We start from the raw sequence: 24452 nt of genomic DNA, 5'->3' as shown, positions 1-24452 counted from the left end.
ATTAGCGTAAAAGTCACATACTAATGAGTTTTACATACAAAAATGCAGGAAACTTTTTTTTCTTATTCTTATTCGCTAGTATTAAAAACTAATGTTTAATTGTAAAATATAAAAAAAAAATGTGATTTTACAAGAGTAGAGTAATTATTGTATGGTAAGTATACTTACTCTACAATTTTGTAGAGTAATTATAATTGCTCTATTAAGTTACATAATTACTCTACAAATATAAAATCATGATTTTTTTTATTTTTGAATTTTTGGACTAAAATATGTGATTAATAAGAGAGGAAAAAACATTTTTCAAAAAACTTAAAAATTTCTCCACTTCTCACGTTAAGGGTATTTTGTATGTTAAAACTCCTTTGTACAGTAACTTAACCCTATAATTAAACTCTTAAAAACTACTGATGTTGTTTTATAGTTACTTCCGCGCTTTGGGGCAGAATTTGTTTTATAACTACTCGAAGTCCATAAAAACGAATACTGGTATGATACTAATTATCCTACTCAAATTACACAGACTCTAACTATCTATTTATACTAAAATAAACCATACTAATCCAACTCAAATACGTCTCGCAATAATAATCAAATACCAACTCACATCATTTTTTTACTAAACACTATCTCTACTAATTAAACACCTAAAATAATTCAAAACATTCAAACAATTAACTAAATATTAATTAATTAAATTTGCCACCTTAACCCCCTCAACTTTCTTTCAACTTCGTTTTAGGATTAAAACCTTCATGAGCAACAACAACAAAGAATAAATTACAAAAACACTAAAATTTCAAAGTGTTCTTATCCAATCCGTTGGCGAATGCATAAACTAACTCATGAAATCCATGAATTTTTGCATGCTGAGTGATTCGACCATCGATATTCGATTGTCTTATTGCGAGATGGATCTTTAAATCTCTTCCAATCATGAATAACCGTGACCAAATCAATGACTTTCGCTCTAATACTCTTGCAACAATTTGCATGTACAGTAGAAACAACGTTAGCATCTCTACTATCTCGACAAAATCCACTGAAATAATTGGTGTCCAAAAACCGAACCCTAAGCCTCAGCCTATTAAAAGCACCTTTTTTCATTAGCTCAATTAGAACATCTTGTTCCTTCTTTCCTGTTGAGTTGTTTCTTTGCCCATACCATTCATCAAACAATGCGATTGTCTTGTTGTTGGATCTAACCATGTAAAAACCGGTGTTTATCGGATTCTTTTGTGACCATGGCTTGCCGTTAAACTGGTCCACACTTATTTGAAGATCAACAGTTTCATTTAGGGTTAGTATTGCAAATGGATCCCTTAGCCATAAAACATCGGTGTCCTGTAATTGATTCAACATATATAAAGAACTATTTAATAGCTTAGGATCTTTTAATATATTATATTTTACAGGCCTTATAACACTACTAAAAAAGTACTATCATTAATGAAAAAGCAAAATTCCAAAAAAAAGAAACCAAAAATTTTTAAAATTCTTCAGTGATCCAATGGTAATTAAGGCTGTAAACGAATCGAACGTTTAGCGAATAGTTCATGAATTATTCGGCGGGAAGTTCGTTTATGTTCGTTCATTTAATAAACGAACTAACATGAACAAGAAATTTCGTTCGATTAGTTAAATGAACGAACGTGAACAGAGGTCTCGTTCGTTCAATTGTGTTCGTAAACTTTCGGTAAGGCGTTCGTGAACTTTCGTTCATTTTATATGCGTTCGATTATGTTTTATGTTTGTGTTTTAATTAAATATTTTTTACTTTCATATATTTATCTATACTTTTTATATTATTAAACTTTTATTTATTTTATTACCATAACAATTAAATTAGGAAACCTTATTTCACTTTGTTTATGTACTATTTTCTTTTCCTTTCTCATTATTTACATCGACGAATACGATCGACCTCTGTTCCACAATAAGGGATTCAAGTTCCAGTGCTACTCTACGGGCCATCCACCTTTATCCTTCGTCGCGTTGGCCAAAGTTATTTGTGTTCGTGAACCGTTCGTGAACACTCTCATTTCCTTAATGAACGAACACGAACATAAATTTCGTTCGGTAAGTGTTCATGAACCTTCATAAACACATTTATTTCCTTAACGAACGAACACGGTTAATTTTAGTGATTTTCTCTTGAACAAACTATCATGGCCGGCCCTGAGGGTGGGCGGGGAGGACCACCGGCCAGGGCCCGATACTTCGAAGGGCACGTTATTTTTTTTTTTAAATCCGATATGTATATGTAAAAAAATTAATAGGTTATACACATACAAACACCAACATAGGTCCACTTACAAAACTATTTTTATGATTTAGATTAGTTATTAGTGTCACACCCCCAATTTACCACATAGGGAGTGTCCCTGTTAGGCGTGTGACATACCAATAACGAGCCACCAATTACATTGAACCCATACAAATTATAAATAAAATCCCCATTATTAATAAAAACATCTTCAACAAGTTTTAAACGAAAATCAATAAGTTCAGCGGAAGCAAATAGTAAACGAAGTTAAACTGTTTCAAAACCAAAGTATAATATCAAGAAATCAGTCACATAAATCCTTCCTGTCGACCCATGACCACTCCAGCTACTCCAGACAGCAAGTTCCCCGAATTCAAGATACCTAACGACCTGCGAGCATGCAACAAGTGTATCAGACAACGCTGGTGAGTTCATAGTTTTACAAAAACGTTGGTTACCAAGTGTTTAGTTAATCCATTGAATTTAATTCCAAAAGTAATGTTGAAAACAATGTTGATAATACCCCAATACAAGACGGCTTCTGATTATTTTGCCCTTTCTCCAATGCTCCTATCAAAGCATTGGTCATGACTAGGTCATTAGTTCAACACCCGTTCTCCCAGATACGGGGTGAGGTTGCCAAACCTAAGTAGCGCTACTAACTAATACCATGTTACCTTCCAGGTAACCAAACAACACGGAGGGACTTTAAAGGTGATAGGAAGAGTATATTATCCAACATTCCCGTTTTTACCCAAAAGACTTATCCCTCCCCAGGATACCCACTGACTGTCCCAACCACCGGGACGCATGCTCAAGAAAGATGAACTCACCTTAGATTGCTCGGTGTGTTTTGCTACGCTATTCGTCCAAGGTCAACCGAGTCCTATTGTGTTTATCACTAATAATCAGTTCCGTGTGCAAAGAAATTACATTCTTCACGCATACATCAAAAAGGTACCGCACAAATATTTACACATATTGTTTCACATGCTATAATAGTAATACACGTATTCACATCGTTCCTCAGGTATACGTAGTAAGCCCTTGGCTGCATACACCCTCGTATTACATGTTCTCATATCATCTAACAATTTAGCAATTTAATCAGTTTGTTAAATAGATATACGGCCCAATCAACAACCTAATAATTTCAAAGATTTTCCATCATCACATGTGTTTAATATACGGACTAAAATTCTCTACTAATTATGCAACCCTCTGATGTTTATCACGACATACCCGTAGCTATTATCATAACGTAACAACAACTGATACATATTCATTAATCATTGAGTATTTATAATCATGCCGTTAACCATCCATATTCTAGTCGATTTACGATCTCATTATGTATCTGAATAATCCCTATCATATGCTTATTAATCACATACTATCATAATCTATTCTAATACATCAATGATAATAGTGCCAATTGCCTTAGTGTGGATAATGTCGATTTAATGAAACCAAAGACAATGGCCGACAAAATTAGATCTAGTGTTAAAGCTTCATTGGGCCCCTCAATTTTATCACATGGCCGACAACACTCCATCCTAATTGGACCTCTAATTTGAGTCACAAATTTGTTTTTAGTGGAGCATATGATTTCTGATACATTTACTTTTTGAGGTATACATATAATCATATTAAATCATTCCAATTTACATGATGTTTGTGAGGTGGCATAATAGCCGACAAAACTTCTTTAATGCTTACATGTTTCACAGTTCATGTGATTGGACCGATTTTATATATTATTCAGGTAGTTGGCCGATTTCTATTATCATCATATATAAATCCTACCATACATTAACAATTTGCACACATATAGGGCAAACCTGCACACATAATTCACGTATAACATCAAACTAGACACACATAAATCATGATCACATACCGGCTGCAATATGGACACGAGTAAAGAAGGGATCTTCGCCCAGCCTGCTGTCGTCGCACACTTGATGGAAAAGGAATCAATATTTAGGGTTAACTATGTGATAAATGGGATATCTATAATAGCGATGCACTCCTTAACCGATTATGAAAGCCTCTACTACTGTTGGGCCTGGCTTTGGGCTATATAGAAACTGGCCAACTCATAAGTGAATTAAAGGAGAGGGCTTCAAAGAGAACGTACATGGTCCCCGGCCCAATTGAGAGTGTGTGCTAGACCTCATATGCGATACATACGGCCAAAATACATGGCCCAAATACACACTCAACATATTCCTCATCCGTTTTACGTTTAGAAAGTTTATTCCAGTTACGAGCGTTAAACGATTTATATCATTGTAAGGGACGTAAACGGGAATAAATAAGAAAACAGAATCGTGAGACTAAAAGATACTAACCTTTCTAGTTCGGGTTGTCACATCATCCCCAACTTGAAAGAAATTTCGTCCCGAAATTTAGCAAACAGTCACTGAGGAAGCTAGTTTTGTTAAGCGTTTTCGCGGGGTGTCACATCATCCCCTACTTGAAAGAATTTTCGTCCCGAAAATTGATCTAAAATAATGGCTTGAAGTGAGTTCCGACGAACTCGATCTATAGATACTTTACAACGCCTGGGGGGGGCTAATCTTGTGATCGGTGGAAATCATGGTATGGTTGTTAGCGTTTTGTTATATCAGTTGCCAATCAAAGAAACAGGGAATTAATGAGGTTCGTACAAAGAATCGAGCGAAACAGGGGTCCATTAAACATCCGAAGGATTTGGCCAGCAAATTTGTTGTCTAGAAATAATTTCCAGTAGTGGTGCATGGCGGCATGGCACAACAGGGAGGTTCGTTACATTGCGGTCGCGTGAGTGTATCATTTGTCCAAAACAGAGTTTGGTGGGTAAAGATTAGTGTTGCAAAACGACAAACGCGTGTAACTGTGGCTGCTTCACTTCTAGCGGCGATGACAAGTGAAAGTGATAAGGTTCGTCTACAGGGATGCGTGGGTATAGTTCTCCTAATCCCGTGTTCGTTCGGAAGTTCCATCTAGCGATGCCATCACATGGTTAGCTCTATTGAAACAAGGGTGCACTGGAGGCCCTTGTGTTCGGTCTAATTGGTGCATTCGGTACCGTCCAAGTAATGCCTCCCACTTAAATCCAATGACCACGGTTTCCACCGGAGATTGTAGGTCGTGCAGTTCCTCTCCGTAACACCATCATGGTATATCGCTGGATCATCGGTACCCTCGGATAGAAGCGATGCTCCGCGTGTTGTAGGGTTGGGTTTCAAAAGCTGAAAAGACGTTCCCCGATTTTATTTCTCAGGAATTCACAGCTCCCCGCTATGCTAAGGAGGTTGAAGTTGCGAACCCTTCGAAAATCCTATGATGAAGCTGTGATAGTATCCAGCGAATCCAAGGGATTGCTGTACCCCAGAAGGAAATCAGGATTTGCATAGGGTCAATTCTAAAATTCCACCTAACGATGTGGAGGTAAACCAGGTAACTCTTTGGAAGACATGTCAAAAATTTCACGAATAACATGAAGATACTCGATCTTCCTTTCTTAAAGTGGCGAATCGGTGACAAGAGCTAGTATAACAGAGTAGCCCTTCCGTAGGCACTTCTGGGCTTTCACGACGGTGACAATGCCAACAGCGGCACCACTACGATGATCTTAAACGGATAAGGATTTCCCCACTGGGGAGAGGGAACGCACGATTTTCTTTTTGCAGAGAATTTTCTGCTTGATACATAGATAACCAAGTCCATGGCAATGACCATGTCAAAACTTACAGGAGTATTGGGAAGTAGGTCAATGTCGAACACTTGACCCACGAGATCAAGTTTACAACCAAAAAGAACATGAGAAGCTTCTATCGATTTACTATCAGTTAATTCTACTACATGCTTATTTACAAGAAAGGTGGGAGTCAGTCCTTACTGACGACTGAACCCTAAAGCACATAACTCCAATCGGAACAAGAGTCAACTAAAACAGAAGCAGAAAAAGTCGGTTAATTCGGCCTGGGTCATAGCAATGTGGCCACGTCCACCACCTCGGCCTCCTCCACGTCCACTCATGGTTCTAATAAGAGAAGGGAACTATCTTAAGGGTCGAAACGAGGTAAAAGTCAAACATCACGTTGAAACATACTAACTATCAAGTTTACACACAATAGGGCAGAACCCTTCCCACGCTCGTTAAGCCTCACTGGGACTTGCATGCACCTCGCGTTATTATTACGTGTGCACCCATAATAATAAGGCGATTTGCATGCTTATCTCAGTGCCTCTTAACTTGCGCTAAAAGGTTCCCCACATTCAAATAGCAAGCGAAAGGTTTCACATGATCAAGAATGACAATAGTCAAAGGGTTGTGTCACACTAACAGTTCAAATGACAGGGGTTGGTAATATAAGGGCTCATGTTGTTGTGCCAAGTGTGCATTCACATGTAATGTTATACATAAGTGTACACTAGATATACTATGTAATCGTAAATGAGAAACGAACCTTGCAGTCTGGAGCTGAGTGTCATGGTCGATGTCGGTACTGTTCGGTTATAGTCTGGTTTTATGAAAACGTTTTAAAACCAAGTTCACTATAACCAATGGCTCTGATACCAAACTGTCACACCCCCAATTTACCACATAGGGAGTGTCCCTGTTAGGCGTGTGACATACCAATAACGAGCCACCAATTACATTGAACCCATACAAATTATAAATAAAATCCCCATTATTAATAAAAACATCTTCAACAAGTTTTAAACGAAAATCAATAAGTTCAGCGGAAGCAAATAGTAAACGAAGTTAAACTGTTTCAAAACCAAAGTATAATATCAAGAAATCAGTCACATAAATCCTTCCTGTCGACCCATGACCACTCCAGCTACTCCAGACAGCAAGTTCCCCGAATTCAAGATACCTAACGACCTGCGAGCATGCAACAAGTGTATCAGACAACGCTGGTGAGTTCATAGTTTTACAAAAACGTTGGTTACCAAGTGTTTAGTTAATCCATTGAATTTAATTCCAAAAGTAATGTTGAAAACAATGTTGATAATACCCCAATACAAGACGGCTTCTGATTATTTTGCCCTTTCTCCAATGCTCCTATCAAAGCATTGGTCATGACTAGGTCATTAGTTCAACACCCGTTCTCCCAGATACGGGGTGAGGTTGCCAAACCTAAGTAGCGCTACTAACTAATACCATGTTACCTTCCAGGTAACCAAACAACACGGAGGGACTTTAAAGGTGATAGGAAGAGTATATTATCCAACATTCCCGTTTTTACCCAAAAGACTTATCCCTCCCCAGGATACCCACTGACTGTCCCAACCACCGGGACGCATGCTCAAGAAAGATGAACTCACCTTAGATTGCTCGGTGTGTTTTGCTACGCTATTCGTCCAAGGTCAACCGAGTCCTATTGTGTTTATCACTAATAATCAGTTCCGTGTGCAAAGAAATTACATTCTTCACGCATACATCAAAAAGGTACCGCACAAATATTTACACATATTGTTTCACATGCTATAATAGTAATACACGTATTCACATCGTTCCTCAGGTATACGTAGTAAGCCCTTGGCTGCATACACCCTCGTATTACATGTTCTCATATCATCTAACAATTTAGCAATTTAATCAGTTTGTTAAATAGATATACGGCCCAATCAACAACCTAATAATTTCAAAGATTTTCCATCATCACATGTGTTTAATATACGGACTAAAATTCTCTACTAATTATGCAACCCTCTGATGTTTATCACGACATACCCGTAGCTATTATCATAACGTAACAACAACTGATACATATTCATTAATCATTGAGTATTTATAATCATGCCGTTAACCATCCATATTCTAGTCGATTTACGATCTCATTATGTATCTGAATAATCCCTATCATATGCTTATTAATCACATACTATCATAATCTATTCTAATACATCAATGATAATAGTGCCAATTGCCTTAGTGTGGATAATGTCGATTTAATGAAACCAAAGACAATGGCCGACAAAATTAGATCTAGTGTTAAAGCTTCATTGGGCCCCTCAATTTTATCACATGGCCGACAACACTCCATCCTAATTGGACCTCTAATTTGAGTCACAAATTTGTTTTTAGTGGAGCATATGATTTCTGATACATTTACTTTTTGAGGTATACATATAATCATATTAAATCATTCCAATTTACATGATGTTTGTGAGGTGGCATAATAGCCGACAAAACTTCTTTAATGCTTACATGTTTCACAGTTCATGTGATTGGACCGATTTTATATATTATTCAGGTAGTTGGCCGATTTCTATTATCATCATATATAAATCCTACCATACATTAACAATTTGCACACATATAGGGCAAACCTGCACACATAATTCACGTATAACATCAAACTAGACACACATAAATCATGATCACATACCGGCTGCAATATGGACACGAGTAAAGAAGGGATCTTCGCCCAGCCTGCTGTCGTCGCACACTTGATGGAAAAGGAATCAATATTTAGGGTTAACTATGTGATAAATGGGATATCTATAATAGCGATGCACTCCTTAACCGATTATGAAAGCCTCTACTACTGTTGGGCCTGGCTTTGGGCTATATAGAAACTGGCCAACTCATAAGTGAATTAAAGGAGAGGGCTTCAAAGAGAACGTACATGGTCCCCGGCCCAATTGAGAGTGTGTGCTAGACCTCATATGCGATACATACGGCCAAAATACATGGCCCAAATACACACTCAACATATTCCTCATCCGTTTTACGTTTAGAAAGTTTATTCCAGTTACGAGCGTTAAACGATTTATATCATTGTAAGGGACGTAAACGGGAATAAATAAGAAAACAGAATCGTGAGACTAAAAGATACTAACCTTTCTAGTTCGGGTTGTCACAATTAGCCCATTGGCATTATGTTTAGACATTTAGTGAGCCCAATACCCAAATTCGTTAAGGCCTATGGGCACGTTTTTCGAGTTCGAACAGGGTACACGAATTCTCAGGGCCGGCCCTGCAAACTATATATAATATATGTGTGTATGTATGCATATTTGTAGCAATGTTTATTCATAACCAATATTATACTAAAGCACGTGTACAAAACAATTTAGTTATGTCCATCTAAAAGAGGTGTTTATATAGACATTGTATCCAGATAATGAATATTAAGTTAAGCATGCACAGTTTTCTTTTGAAATCCATAATGGAAGATAATGAACAAATACATATACATGCATGTAGAAAGAAAAGATATATACAAAACACTATATACTGAGAAAATATACACGTATAACAAAATAAACAGTTTATATTTTCAGTTTTAAAAAAATATAAAATGATAATGTTCATTCTTTCTCAATCCTCACATATAAGTTATAATTAACACCTAGAAATTAGTTTATTATTGTATTGTATATAGCCTACACATATGTAAATTATATTGCTAATGTGTTTGTCACGGGCGGACCCAAGCCCACTCCAAGGTGGGCGGGCGCACCCCCGGGGAAAAAAAATTAGTGCTAATTTCCGTCGAAAATCCCGTCCGCACCCCTTGGAATTTTTCGTCCGCACCCCTTGGAATTTTTCGACCGCACCCTTGAAATTTTTCGTCCGCACTCCTTAGGTAAAAAGTATTATCAATTTATATTTTATATTTTTTTAGTAAACTTCTATTTAAAAAAAATACTACCTAAATTATATAACTTTTAATACCTAACTTACTAAACCCAAATACCTATACCTTTACCCACTTATAATTCCTAACTAGTTAGCCCATTAATCAAACCCAACAATATTTCAAACTATAATAAAATAATTAAAGCTCAAAACCTTTAGAAATTGTCTCCTGCTCTCTCTCTCTCTTGCGTCCCTGCACTGCCAACGAACAACATCACCCAACGACAACAGTCCAACAGCCGGCGACCACCGTAATCAGCCACCATACCACCGCCGTTTGACACCAAATCTAACCGGAATCCGAACACGGGTAAGTTTCTTTGTTATTTTGATGACTTTGGTTGATATTATAGGAGAAAAAAAGGGTAATAAAGTTGTTAAATAGGTTTGAAATTTTGTGTGTTTTGACGTTGTTTATGGTTGCTTAGATGATTTTTAGGGTGATTATGTTGTTTATATATTTTTAGGATGATTACAACTTACGTTATGATTTCTAGGGCTTGAATAGTTGAAAATTAAAATTAAATTTGAAACATTATGTTATGGAGCGATAAACTTATATTATATAGAGAAAGAATTGCTTAAGAATTTTAATTTTAGATGATGTTTTGGGTAGATTTCAAAAAATGAAAACTCATAGGGCGTCGACGTTTTAATTATGTTTGTTACAAGGTTTGACATGTTTTTGATGATTATATAAATTTAGTTTGATGTTCGTTTGTTTTACATGACCCGACCCGACCCGATACGAACCGGTTTTTTTACTTATATACCTAGGGGCCTAAAATTTTTAAAAATATTCCGCACCCCCATGAAAAAATTCCTGGGTCCGCCACTGGTGTTTGTAGGTAACGCTACAAAACTAAAAATCATATAAACAAATTAGTTTGATAGCTTCCTTATACGTAATCTATACATATATACACGTGTGCGATATATATATATATATATAAAGCTACAAGATTTAAAAAATATAAAGAGTAAAATGTCAAAATGATCCTTCAGTTTAGGTTATTTTTGTCACTTCGGTCCAAAAATGAAACTTTTTCCATCTGGATCCATGAGGTTTCATTTTTGTAGTCATTTTCATCCAAATCACTAACTCAGTTAAAATGTACTATTAACTCATGGATGATTTTGGCAATTCCCAAACCTCAAGGACGATTTTCACAATTTAGCCATTTATTCTTTTATTTTTTTAGTTTTATTTTTTATTTTAAAGTAAAAACAAAAAAAATATAAATATAATATATATACACACACATATATATACACACTTATTTTTTTCCTTTTTACCTTTAAAATAAAAATAATAAATTAACCATAATATATATATATATATATACACACATGCATTTATAATTATATATATACACACAGTGGCGAAGCTTTATTGAGATTTTTTGCTCGTAGTGATAAATTTTACCAAAAATTTCTGAATTTTTTTGGTGTAAAATATTAGATTTTTTAATAGTCTGACTCCCTACCAATTTGGATTTTGAGAGTCTGGCGGCCCCCATTGAGAGTTCATTCAAGCTTCGCCATTATATACACACACCATGCGCGCTCTTTCTCTTATATCATTCTCTCTTCGCCACCACCAATCTCACCACCACAACCACACCCTCTATCTCGGCACTCGTATCTTATCTCCCCTTGTTGATCCGTCGTACCAAACATCATCAGTTTATTATTTTTTTTATTTAAAGCTAAAAAAGAAAATTAAAAAAATAAGTGTAAAAATATAAAATGTGTGTGTACATATAAATTTGTGTATATGTATATATATTTTTATAACTATTTTTATTTTTATTTAAATATAAAAATAGAATTTATAAAATTTAAAAACAAAAGACTAAATGGGAAAGTGCCAAAATCGTCCCTAAGGTTTGAGAATTGTCAAAATCATCAATGAGAGTTAATGATATATTTTAACTGAGTTTGCCATTTATATGGAAATGACAACAAAAATAAAAACTCAGGGACCCAGATATAAAAAATTTCATTTTTGAACTAAAGTAGGAAAAGTGACTAAACTCAGTAACCATTTTGACATTTTACTCTACACATAATCTACACATATATACACGTGTGTGTGTGTATATAGAATAAATATATCGTACATTTTGCCTTAACGTGCGAGCGTACGCAATGTCAAATTCGCAAGTTATAACAAAAGTTCGCATGTTGTAAAAACAGAAGATCGCATGTTCAAAAAAAATTCACAAGTTTATAAAAAAAGTTTCGCGTGTTTTAAAAAAAGTAAAAATCGCATGTTACTCAAAATACCAAACTCGCATGTTATAAACTTTTTTCGCATGTTGATATTGAATCTCATACAACTCGTACGCTAAAACATTTTGTACAATAACTGGTCTCTCTCTATATATAAAACTACAAGATTTAAATAATATAAATGATTGATAAAAAAACGTTTAACTGACTTGTCAATAACTTCGTGTTATATAATGATTCTCACCGATGCATTTATATATGATTTTTTATGCAGTGATGCACAATTAAAAACCGAATTCTTTATTTCACTTTTTTTTTTCTAGAGATGCATAATTAAAACTGGATTCTTTATTTCACTTTTTTCCAGTTATGTTAAACAAGTATTTAAAGAAAAAAAATTAAATTTAAGACGATGTCTGATAATCGTGGATACGATTTCTTGCTTTTACATATTTTTGTTAATATCATTAATATTCTAGATTAAAGGAAGGAAAAGTCACGTCGTCATTGACTCATTGGGTCCAATCTATCAATATTCGTTGAGTTTTTATAGAAAAAATATTAAAATATCAATTAAATAGCACACGTTTTGGAAAAATATTCAAGTTATAAAATATACCTCGGATAATAATATTATATCTTATTTTTGCCTAGTTAATACTTTTTATTTTTATGCCTAATTAGCAGTCTTACTTTACACTTTTATCATCTATTTATGATCTAAATTTGGTCCTTTAAAATAATTTAACCACATAATATCACTAGAAATGAACAAAATCTAAAATATCATATAACTTTTAGCCTTAAATTGACGAAAACAAGTTTGTCATGGTATTTGGATAAAAACAAAAAGGTTTAAAACATAGTTAACCAACGAAAAATGATATTGTAAAAATGGTATGAACAGTTTTATGCAAAGCAATCAACAACAATAACACCAGAAATAGTGATAAAACGGTGACATAAAACTTTTATTATTTACCAACCCAGAAAAAACACCCAACCACCCTTGATCTTACAAAGTGTAAGATCTTATGAACAATACAAGTATAAGTAATCAACTGATGATAAATCAGTTGATTATCTAGAACAATACAACCATAACAACTGAGATCCACAGGATCTGAAAGACAGAATGAACAACAAACACTGATCTACAATAGATCTTGAAGATCTATGAATGATCTTCAACAGCAGCAACCCAGAACTTGAAGAAAACTTCAAGTTCTACAACTTTGAGTGCACGAACAAGAGAGAGAGACAGAAGGATCTGGAAGTGGTGAATAATGAAACCCTAGCTGCAACAAATCATTATATATGATGTAACTTGACAAAGTTACACTTAAGCCCAACTTCTTTCCCAATGTTTATCCGGAACCCCTGAAACTTACACACAAGTCCTTAGTAAAACCAGGAATAACAATAATGGCCCATAAGTGGTTGCAACAAGTTGCAACAAGTTTCCCAAAATATCTTCCACAGTAACAGACACAACAACTTGCACCGAGAGATGGACCAGCCCATAATAAGCCCACATAAGCTCAATATGAGCCCAATAAATAATACACAAGACTGGATGAATTAGGAACCAAATTATAAGCCCAATAATAGCCTCATAATTTTACATCCCCCCATAATTCATACAGTAAAAACATCCAGCATACCCAACTGCTTACACAACACATCATGTTGTGACCCATTCAGACCTTTGGTAAATAAGTCAGCCAATTGCTGTTCAGTAGTTACTTTTTCTGGAACAACAATACCAGCTGAGATTTTCTCTCTCAGAAAATGCAAATCAAGCTCAAAATGTTTAGTCCGTTCATGAAAGACCGGATTAAACGCAATCGAAATTGCAGACTTGCTATCACAAAACAACTTCACAGGTAAAGTACATTCAACACACAATTCTTTTAATAAGTTCAAAATCCACATAACTTCACAACAAGCAGTACACATAGCACGATACTCCGCTTCAGCGGTAGATCTTGCAACTACACTTTGTTTTTTTGACTTCCAAGATACAACTGCATTACCTAAGAATATACTATATCCGGTTACAGACTTTCTGGACATTAGACACTTAGCCCAGTCTGAATCAACAAAACCTCTTAGCACAAAGTCATTATCTTTTCTAAACAAAATCCCTTTTCCAGGGGACTGTTTCAAGTATTTGAGCAAACGTAATGCAATCTGTAAGTGACACTCTTGTGGAGCATGCATAAATTGACTTAGAAACTGAACCGCATAGCTTATATCAGGTCTAGTAATAGACAAATATATAAGTTTGCCTATCAGTTTCTGAAATCCAGTAACATCCTTCACAACAGACTGATTTTGACTCAATTTATGACTAATAACATGACTTTGTTCTATAGGCGTATTTACCGGTTTAACACCCAAATAACCAAATTCACTGAGCAATTCTAAACAATACTTGCGTTGATTCAAACACATACCACTATCAACATAAAGCACTTCAATACCCAGAAAATACTTCAACACACCTAAGTCTTTTATTTGAAAACTTTCACTCAAAACAGTTTTAACTCTAATAATGTCAACTTCAGAGTTCCCCGTAACAATTATGTCATCAACGTAAACAAGTAACACCACAAAAACAGAGTTAACAGACATAATGTACATAGAGTGGTCACACAAACTCTGAACAAACCCCATTTTAAGTAGAACTTCATTTAATTTCTCATTCCACTGTCTCGGGGCTTGTTTAAGCCCGTATAACGATTTAACTAATTTGCATACACGAGTCTCATTTTCAGAAAAATAACCAGGTGGAAGTTTCATATAAACATCTTCGGAAATAGAACCATACAAGAACGCATTATTAACATCTAGTTGATAAATTTTCCAGTTATTTTTAATGGCTAAGCTTAATACACATCTAATGGTGACCATCTTTACAACAGGAGAGAATGTTTCACCAAAGTCTAGACCCTCACGTTGACTAAAACCCTTAGCAACTAACCTAGCCTTAAACCTCTCTATTTCACCATTTGATTTATATTTCACTTTATAAATCCATTTGCAGCCTATAGCTTTTCTATCTTTAGGCAAATTAACTAGAACCCAAGTACCATTTTTATATAATGCTTCCATTTCCTTATTCATTGCCTCAACCCACCTGGGATCTTTAACCGCTTCACTAAAACATGTGGGTTCAACTGTTTTATTCAGATTTGACACAAAACACATATTTTCAACAGACAAATTAGCGTAATTAACACATTTTTCTATGCCATACTTAACCCTCCCTTCAACAACATATTCATCAAACCTTTTTGGCATAGAAACATTTCTAGAAGAACGTCTAACAGACTGAGTGCCCTCAGACTGGTTGGTGTCATCATTTGACCCAGAAGTGTCCTCTGCCCTACCACTGTTACCTAACCTACTACTGCCAACCTGTTCCACCGGTTGACTAGACTCAACCCCGGAAACAGGGGCTGATGTAGAGGGCTGCAGTGGTTGCTGATCATCACTAACTGGATCATGTGCACCACTTGTACCCTCTTCATCATTGGGCGTGTTAGGAACTTCAGATGTTATTATATCAAAAAAATTTAAATGATTTAGATTTAATTCAAAGCCTCTTTCTTGATTATCTATTCCTTTAAGTTTAAAAGGGTACACATTTTCATAGAATTTTACATCTCTTGAAAAATAAATTTTTTTACTGTCTAAACTCCAAACTTTATACCCTTTTTTTATGTTAGAATAACCAAGAAAAACACACTTATCAGCATGAAATGCAAACTTATCAGGTTCATTTAAAACAGTAGTGAAACACAAACATCCAAAGTTCCTTAAATGAGACAAGGAGGGTTTAAAACCAAACATAACCTCAAAAGGACTCTTACTATTCAACACAGAGGAGGGTAACCTGTTAATCAGGTACACAGCAGTTAGAATACAATCTGACCAAAACCTCAATGGAACACCACTTTGGAACATCAAAGCCCTAGCTGTATTTAAAAGGTGCCTGTGTTTCCTTTCCACCACACCATTTTGCTGTGGTGTATAGGAACACGTAGTTTGATGTAAAATTCCATTAGTTTTACAAAACATGTTCATATTATTGTTTACAAATTCCGTCCCATTATCACTTCGAAACACTTTAATCTTTTTCTTAAACTGTGTTAGAATCAATTCATAAAACCCTTTTAAGTTTTCAAACACTTCAGTTTTACTTGCCATAAAATAACACCAAACAGACCTTGAAAAGTCATCAACAATTGTCAAAAAATACCTAAAACCTTCATAACTAGTGACCTTGTATGGACCCCACAAGTCCAGATGAACAAGATCACCTACACTTTTGGTTTTATGTTCACTTAAAGGAAATGGGACTCTAACTTGTTTAGCCCTGTGACAAATATCACAAGGGCTATGACCATTTAAATTTAAGTTAAGACACTGTTTCAACACAGCTAAGACCTGATCAGAGGGGTGTCCCAATCTAGTATGCCAAGTAACAGATTTCACAGCACTATTAAAGCAAGTATAAGTGGAATTACCATTAATTCCTACAACATACAGTCCACTATCTTGCCTACCACTCATCAGGATTTTCTTTGACTTGGAATCCTGAAGCAAACAACTATCCTCATTAAACACAACAGACACACAATTATCCTTAGCTAACTTATGTACAGACAACAGATTTACACAATAATCTGGAACAAAAAAAACATCTTGTAACACAACATTTTTTGTTAGCTCAATATTACCAATCTTTAACACTTTAACCTTTGTACCATTTGGATGACTAACAGTAATATTAAACTCAGAGACATCCACAGCATTTATCAAATATTTATCAGACTTAACCATATGTTGACTCGCCCCTGAGTCAACAATCCAAACATGACTATTATTAAACACACTAGAACTAGAACAACTCACAAAATTAGACACATTAAAACACTCACCTCCTATATTAGGATTCTGTGACTCTGACTGAGAACTTTCACCAACAAGATTTAACAGCTTGGTAATCTGCTCAGAAGTAAATGGCAATCCAGACACAGAAGAAGCAGCAGATTTACCAACAGAAGAATTAGACTTATTATTATTATTATTAACACTAGTTGAATTAACTCTATTAGAAGAGTTATTATTAGTATTATTGTTATTTCTTCTTCTAAACCCTGATGGATAACCAATAATCTCAAAACATCTGTCTATGGTATGACCTAACATATTGCAGTGAGTACATTTAAGATTGTTTGGTCCTCTAGTTGACCTTTTCTTATTCTCAAAACTTTGGCTAGCCTTAGAGACAAATGACACATTCTGGTTTTTAGATCCATTACTAGAAAGCCTGTGTGACTCTTCTCTAGATACAATAGAGAAGGCCACTTTTACTGAGGGAAATGACTCTCTTGTCAAAATATTAGTTCTCACAGGCTGATAAACATCATCAAGCCCCATGAGAAACTGCATTAATTTTATAAGAGCTGAAAAATCATTGTAATCCTTAGCAGCTTGACAAGAACATGAAGGCAGTTGAAGCATTGCATCAAACTGCTTCCACATTGTTGTCAATCTGTTATAATATTCTGCAACTGTACTACCATTTTGTGAAATACAATTTATTTTTTTATACAAATCATAGACAACTGAACCATCAATCTTATCAAAGGATTCTTTTAAATCAGTCCAAACTTCAGAAGCTAGTTTAGAAAAAACTTGACCAAGAAACAATTCTTCTGAAATAGAATTTAATAACCAAGTAAGTACTACAGAATTGCATCTATCCCATTGGGCTGCCAAAACTTCATCATCTTTAGATTTTTCAACCTTACCATCTATAAATCCATACTTGTTTTTAGCTTCTAAAGCCAATTTCATGGCACTAGACCACACAGCATAATTCTCAGTTCCTTTGAGTTTAACACTAACAATAGTTAAACTACTGGAATCACTAGGATGTAAGTACAACGGATCTCCTATATCCAATTTACTAATCAACGTCTGAGAAGTACTAGGACCAGTTTCAGCAGGCATAATGACAAGCAACAAAAAAACACCAAATATACAAACAGACAACAACAAGTTATCAACAAAAAACACAAGAACCAAACCAACTAAAGACAAGGCGAAACTGAGTCAGGGACCAGATTCCAGGTTCATCACTCAAGGTGCCTGGACAAGCCTTTACTCAGGAGCCGAACCCTAACAGTAACAACAGCAACAATAACCAACCAAAAAACAACACAAACAATACAAATATGTGCCGGTCCTCACTACCCCGACTTCAACTATCCAACAACAGAAAAGAAATAGGATAGAACGATCTTACAGAGGGTGCAATACTTGAAAGTATATCAGATTCGTAGTTTTCAAGAACTACTAAATCTGATGTCCAGAATACCAAGTGTCACACAGGTTAGTTTGCCCTAAAACCTTCAAGGATTTTAGAGACCAACGCAGTATGAACACCAGCAGCACAAATCCTCACACAACCAAAGAAACCCTAAGATAGGGTTTCAGTAAACAGATCTGAACCAATATGCCCAAGATCAAGTCGATCCAAGCCCTAGAACACCAGGGAAAACCTAAACACAAACAATCAACAAAAAATCAGAGATGAACAGCGGAAATAACAGATCAGGAGCGATGAAGCTCTGATACCATGTAAAAATGGTATGAACAGTTTTATGCAAAGCAATCAACAACAATAACACCAGAAATAGTGATAAAACGGTGACATAAAACTTTTATTATTTACCAACCCAGAAAAAACACCCAACCACCCTTGATCTTACAAAGTGTAAGATCTTATGAACAATACAAGTATAAGTAATCAACTGATGATAAATCAGTTGATTATCTAGAACAATACAACCATAACAACTGAGATCCACAGGATCTGAAAGACAGAATGAACAACAAACACTGATCTACAATAGATCTTGAAGATTTATGAATGATCTTCAACAGCAGCAACCCAGAACTTGAAGAAAACTTCAAGTTCTACAACTTTGAGTGCACGAACAAGAGAGAGAGACAGAAGGATCTGGAAGTGGTGAATAATGAAACCCTAGCTGCAACAAATCATTATATATGATGTAACTTGACAAAGTTACACTTAAGCCCAACTTCTTTCCCAATGTTTATCCGGAACCCCTGAAACTTACACACAAGTCCTTAGTAAAACCAGGAATAACAATAATGGCCCATAAGTGGTTGCAACAAGTTGCAACAAGTTTCCCAAAATATCTTCCACAGTAACAGACACAACAACTTGCACCGAGAGATGGACCAGCCCATAATAAGCCCACATAAGCTCAATATGAGCCCAATAAATAATACACAAGACTGGATGAATTAGGAACCAAATTATAAGCCCAATAATAGCCTCATAATTTTACAGATATGATCGAACTAAACTTGTAATGAGTACAAATAACTATATAAGGGAGTGTAGGAAAATGCATTTAATTTATATATTTCGTATATTAGATTTTAATGTATTATTTTGATTAACTAACTATTGATTTTTTTATTTAGAAGATGTAAAATTGTGTACCTTTTTATCATTTTATGTATAAAGTTCTAGAAATCGGTAACTTAAGATATTATTCATATAAAAACAAATTTTAAAATTTAATTGTTATTTCTTAATTATAGATGTAAATTTAACATATTTTACACACTTAACCCCTAAAATAAAATAAATGTAATATAACACATTCTAAAATTGACTTACCGTAAAAACAAAATTGTATCCACGTCGAAGAACATCTCCAAGAAAACGGGTTCTTTTCCACATCATCTTTATGAAATCCTTGGACATGAAAGTCTTCTCATTAGCGAAGTCCTTGCCTTCAGTTTTTAGCCAGTAACAATGTAATCTAAGAAACCTGCACCGTTCAAACGCGGTCTGGTCAACTGCCACGATCAAAAGATGGTTTGTCAATTGCCTTGTATTTCTCCTAGCCAAAACCCGTCTAAGAATATATCAAGCATTGGTTTGTCACCCTCGGTGTAGGCTCGGTTCACAATGGTGATGATCACCGTTTTGTTGGCCATGGATGCTCCATCCAAGGCTGTTTCCAACTCATCTCTATACATTGAGGTATCCTGCTACGTACAATCACACAAAACAAGCTAATTTAGGAAAATTAATCAAGAGAACACCGACACATTAAGGAATGTTTATTTTTATCTTTAGCTTGTTTGGAGATGTTTTCAATATGATTTTTAGTCAATTTTTGGAACTTGTTATGATCTAGGTGATCCGGAATAGTGTTTATGTAACATATCACATCCGCTAGTTAACTAGCGGATCTTGATAAACATTATTCACGTCCACTAGTTCAACTAGCGGATTCCCTACAACCAAAACAAGTTTCAAAATTGACTAGAAACCAATAAATCTTTTCCAAACTATTTAAAGATTAAAAAGAAATCAAGTATGAAGAAGCTTACAATGACTAACGACGATTTGGAATGATAAAGCTTGCGGGTCATGGTGAGTATGGATAACAAAGGGCTTTCTCCTGATAATAGATAAATAAAAGTAAAGGATATAAGCAGTAAAGTGCAAAGGGCAAGAGGTGTTCCATGTTTGATTGATTGAACCATTGTTGTTGTGGTTCAATTGGATGGGTCTGATGATGAATTAATTAGAAAGAATTTTATATTATATATATATATATATATATATATATATATATATATATATATATATATATATATATAATAGGGGTATGATTAAATAAAAAGTTGATTTTGCCTATGCATGATTAAAATGAACCTTAACCTTTTACTTTTCAAATCAATGGTTAAGATGAAAGTGTTGGAACAAAAATGACTCCAAGGATATTTTTGTAATAACCTATTTGTTGACTTTCTCTCTCTATTTGTAAGGCACATGGATATTCCTCCAATATTTTTTAAACGTTTATAACTTTTTCATACGACATTATGTTTTCAAAAAAAAATTGAAACATTTCGACGTGCGTTTTACATTAATCGACTCGTATCCTCGTTCTGATCAAAAATCTTAAAACATCAACTTGTAATTCGGAAAAAAAACTTAACGGAGTTAAGTTTTTTTAACTAAGGACTGTTGAAGGCAAAATTGTTAAATGATGGGACTGCCAGAGGCCTACCACTTCTAGGTTGGATTATTAAATCCAATTTCCCAAGCAAATTATATTATTTGTTAGTGTTGATATAAACTTTGAAATAAAAGAAACGTTACATTACTTATGTAAATCTTAAATTACAATTAACTGAAAAAAAAAATAAATACGAAAAAATCACAAGTCGTTAAAAATTTCTTTATACACCACATTTGTTGTTTCGTTCATAAGTTTGCCGCCTTTATCTAATATTAGTAATATGACTCCATCTTTAGTTTTTATTGTTTTGTAAAGTGACATACAAGTGTTATATGGTTACATAATCTCAAAGTGTGTAATAAAATAAATATACCAAAGTGACATAGCAAACTAGGAAAGTAGTTTAAATATTTATGTGTATCTTGTATGGTCTTTCCTTTGTATAATTGGTGCGTAACACCTTGCTAGTATGAATAAACGAATTTTGTTGGCCGTTCAAAAAAAAGTTTAAATATTTTATGATAATATATTTATTTATATAAGTAATTTAATTAGTTCAAACAGTTGATTGTGTATGTCAGACAGGGTCCATACATATATAGAATGGGTCCAAACGTGTGAAAACGGATCAATAAAATTGTCGTAAAACTCAAGTTTCTTGAACTTTGGGTTTACGTGACTAAAATTATCTTTAGTAGAGATTGAAAAATCTATATATAATAAAAGATAGCATCTTTAGTAGAGATTGAAAAATCTTCTATACATATAATAAAATACCATGGAATGGAATGACATGTGTAATTTATTAGGGACATTTACTTTTTGATTTTTGTGTCTTTCTTTTCTATTTAATTAATATATGTATAATTATAATCATTTATCTTTTAAATTAAAAATAACTAATATATAGGACACTCATCTCAATTTGACTTTTTTCTTATCTCAAAAAGATAATAATAAAAATATTGTAGGATCGTTTTCACGACCAAAACGAGTCGTTCAGAAGAATTCTGATCAATACGAGAGGCGAAAACTAAAGTATCGACTTTGAAACAGCTTGATTTACACTCTAATTGTCTTTTTGATTGATATAACAGCGTTTTACAGCGAGTAGACACTTCAGCAGCACTTCGGCTCTGGAATCTGAAAGTTACAAATGAAATGAACAGGCACGATATATATATAGGCCATCCATTCCGTGCGAAATGGGCAAGACCCATTTCGTGCGAAATGGAGAATGTCCATTTCGTGCGAAATGCCCTTGTTCCATTTCGTGCGAAATGGTCACTATCACACGTTTCTCGTATTTCGTGTCCTGATCTTTCTAATCTAATACAAGACTCGATACAAGACGAAGTCGACATATGCACCAACAGACTCCCCCTTGGATGTTGACGAAGTCTTTAGTGTCGAGTCTTCAACGTCTTCAATCTTTATCAGTCTTCTTGCTCTCTCTGAAGTATCTAACAGTGTAAAGCATCATCAATCTTCTTTCTTCTTCTCTCTCTCTTTTTCAGGATTTCAACCTGGCTTTCAACCATTCATACTCCCCCTTGAATGTTGATCTAATCTTCAATAAATTTTCAGGATCTCAATCTGACTCTATCTTCTCTTGATCCGATCTCTTGATTCCTTAAGTTCATCAGCATCAATAGCTTGCGAGGACATGGTCCAGGATCAGAAGCCGGCTCTATACATCAACCGACTCCCCTTTTTGAACAGACTCCCCCTTAAGTTGTGCTGGGATCGTAGTCTGACTTTTACATGTTTTAAAATCGTGACCTGGCTCACACTCTGCTCAGGTGTAAACATGGGGACCTGCACAAGACTCTACCACACAATAAATTCCACAAATTTAAAATTTGACAAATTTATTCTATGCTCACCATTCGTAAAAACAAACTCAAAACATCATTTGTTATAATATGACATTTCACAAATTATCTCAACTTTTTAACTTTACTTTTCACGGCAAACAAACTCACCCAAACCTGTTTATCATGTTTAGCACTCGGAATTTTGAAAATCAGCTTTTCATCATCAGTTGTCGAAACTAAAATGAAATAAAATCTTTTTGAATTTTCAAAATTTTATGCTAAAACACACTGAAAATCTTTTTGGATTTTGATTTTAACGAAATGCAGTAAAGAAATATTTACAAAGAATATTTTTGTGAGTTTGTGTAAGAGGATCATATCAGATTATGAGACATATCACTAATCACCGTTAAGCTTTAAACATTTTAAGTTCTAAATGATTCACTTATATTGTCAGTATATTGATCCATTTAAATTTTCATACAAAGTTCAACTGTTTCGAGATACGAGATTAGTGTTTTAATTGACTTAAGTGACAAAAGTGACCAAACCTCAGGTACTTTTTTGGCAGTTTACTCTTCCTTTAATGTTGAAAACCTATTTCAAGATTTAATAAGGTGTGAAAAAGAGAGGTTTAAAAACCCAGCCAACCCAGAACGAGATTCAATGGCCCATTCAAGTTTGGGCTGGGTAAATAAAAATTCACCCTTAACCAAAAAAAAATAAAAAAATAAAAGAGTTTCACTTTAAACTTTAATAATCATAATACCGAACGGAAGTATAAAAGACTAAGGTGCTGTTTTTTTTTGGCCAAAAGCACTTCTGGCCACTTATGTCTGCGTCGCGCAGACCTTTGGGTCCTGCAGCTTGTTTTTTTTTTCAAAAGCACTTCTCATCTTTTACCTCTTCCCCACATCTTTCCCACGCAGACATAAGCCCACCTCTTCTCTCTTTCAAAACACAGACACTCTCCACCACCGGATCTCCACCTCCACCACCAGTCCACCACATCTCCGCCACTCTCTGCATCCCCCCACCACCTCCACCACCACATCTCTGCCACCACCTCCACCCCCACATCTCCGCCTATATAAATACAATTACACCCCTAAACCGGATGAACCTGAAGCCGGATTTGAGCTGCAACTCGAATCAAATCAAAATAAACCGAAAATCCACCTCAGCCACCGCCGTGAGCGGCGTCGCTGTCGCCTGCCGTCGCTGGTGCACCACCGTCAACATCATCTTTGCCGGCTGTTATCCTGTCGGAACTGAGAAAGGGGCGAGAGGGTGAAGGATTTGTCGGACCAGACCAGCAGGAGAGGGAGAGAGATCGAGAGGAGTGGAGGTGGGTGTGACTGATTGTTAAATATGAGGGGAGGGAGAGAGATCGAGAG

General features: G+C 35.0%; 1 pseudogene; it reads right to left on the bottom strand.

Annotated features, from left to right (window-relative positions):
• Positions 1-746: 746 nt before the first annotated feature.
• LOC110867150 lies at positions 747-24135 on the bottom strand (annotated as a pseudogene).
• Between the last annotated feature and the right edge of the window lie 317 nt (positions 24136-24452).

The sequence above is a fragment of the Helianthus annuus genome, chromosome 7, assembly GCF_002127325.2.
Source record: "Helianthus annuus cultivar XRQ/B chromosome 7, HanXRQr2.0-SUNRISE, whole genome shotgun sequence".
NCBI classification, from domain to species: Eukaryota; Viridiplantae; Streptophyta; class Magnoliopsida; order Asterales; family Asteraceae; genus Helianthus; species Helianthus annuus.
The sequence above is the reverse complement of the archived record's forward strand: the minus strand, read 5'-3'. Positions and strand labels throughout refer to the sequence as shown.